Source organism: Oncorhynchus keta, unplaced genomic scaffold, assembly GCF_023373465.1.
Source record: "Oncorhynchus keta strain PuntledgeMale-10-30-2019 unplaced genomic scaffold, Oket_V2 Un_contig_29669_pilon_pilon, whole genome shotgun sequence".
In the NCBI taxonomy this organism is placed as follows: domain Eukaryota; kingdom Metazoa; phylum Chordata; class Actinopteri; order Salmoniformes; family Salmonidae; genus Oncorhynchus; species Oncorhynchus keta.
The window spans coordinates 55,569-57,415 of NW_026286665.1; positions in this window are offsets into that span (position 1 = coordinate 55,569).

A 1,847-nucleotide genomic window follows, 5' to 3' on the forward strand; every position below is an offset into this window, starting at 1 on the left:
CCACTAGGCTACCCTGCCACCCTCCACTCTAACCACTAGGCTACCCTGCCACCTCTCCACTCTAACCACTAGGCTACCCTGCCACCCCTCCACTCTAACCACTAGGCTACCCTGCCGCCCTCCACTCTAACCACTAGGCTACCCTGCCTCCCCTCCACTCTAACCACTAGGCTACCCTGCCACCCCTCCACTCTAACCACTAGGCTACCCTGCCACCCTCCACTCTAACCACTAGGCTACCCTGCCACCCTCCACTCTAACCACTAGGCTACCTGCCGCCTCTCCACTCTAACCACTAGGCTACCCTGCCGCTCTCCACTCTAACCACTAGGCTACCCTGCCACCACTCCACTCTAACCACTAGGCTACCCTGCCACCCCTCCACTCTAACCACTAGGCTACCCTGCCACCACTCCACTTCTAACCACTAGGCTACTTCCTGCCGCCCTCCACTTCTAACCACTAGGCTACCCTGCCGCCCTCCACTCTAACCACTAGGCTACCCTGCCACCCTCCACTCTAACCACTAGGCTACCCTGCCACCCTCCACTCTAACCACTGGGCTACGCTGCCACCTCTCCACTCTAACCACTAGGCTACCCTGCCGCCCTCCACTCTAACCACTAGGCTACCCTGCCACCTCTACACTCTAACCACTAGGCTACCCTTCCACCCCCTCCACTCTAACCACTAGGCTACCCTGCCACCACTCCACTCTAACCACTAGGCTACCCTGCCACCTCTCCATTCTAACCACTAGGCTACCCGCCGCCCCTCCACTCTAACCACTAGGCTACCCTGCCGCCTCTCCACTCTAACCACTAGGCTACGCTGCCACCCCTCCACTCTAACCACTAGGCTACCCTGCCGCCCCTCCACTCTAACCACTAGGCTACCCTGCCGCCACTCCACTCTAACCACTAGGCTACCCTGCCACCTCTCCACTCTAACCACTAGGCTACCCTGCCACCCTCCACTCTAACCACTAGGCTACCCTGCCGCCTCCACTCTAACCACTAGGCTACCCTGCCGCCCTCCACTCTAACCACTAGGCTACCCTGCCACCACTCCACTCTAACCACTAGGCTTCCTGCCGCCTCCACTCTAACCACTAGGCTACCCTGCCACCCCTCCACTCTAACCACTAGGCACGCTGCCACCCCTCCACTCTAACCACTAGGCTACCCTGCCACCACTCCACTCTAACCACTAGGCTACCCTGCCACCACTCCACTCTAACCACTAGGCTACCCTGCCATTTCTCCACTCTAACCACTAGGCTACCCTGCCACCCTCCACTCTAACCACCAGGCTACCCTGCCACCCCTCCACTCTAACCACTCAGGCGCCTGCCACCACTCCACTTCTAACCACTCAGGCTACGCCACCACTCCACTTTAACCACCAGGCTACCCGCCACCTCTCCACCTAACCACTCAGGCTACCCTGCCACCACCTCCACCTAACCACCAGGCTACCCTGCCACCCTCTCCACTTCTAACCACTAGGCTACGCTGCCACCCTCCACTCTAACCACTAGGCTACCCTGCCACCCTCCACTCTAACCACTAGGCTACCCTGCCCCTCTACTCTAACCACTGGGCTACGCTGCCACCCCTCCACTCTAACCACTAGGCTACGCTGCCACCCCTCCACTCTAACCACTAGGCTACCCTGCCCGCCCCTCCACTCTAACCACTAGGCTACCCTACCGCCTCCACTTCTAACCACTAGCTACTCCTGCCGCCTCCACTTCTAACCACTAGGCTACCCTGCCACCACTCCACTCTAACCACTTGGCTTCCCTGCCACCCTCCACTCTAACCACTAGGCTACCCTGCCACCTC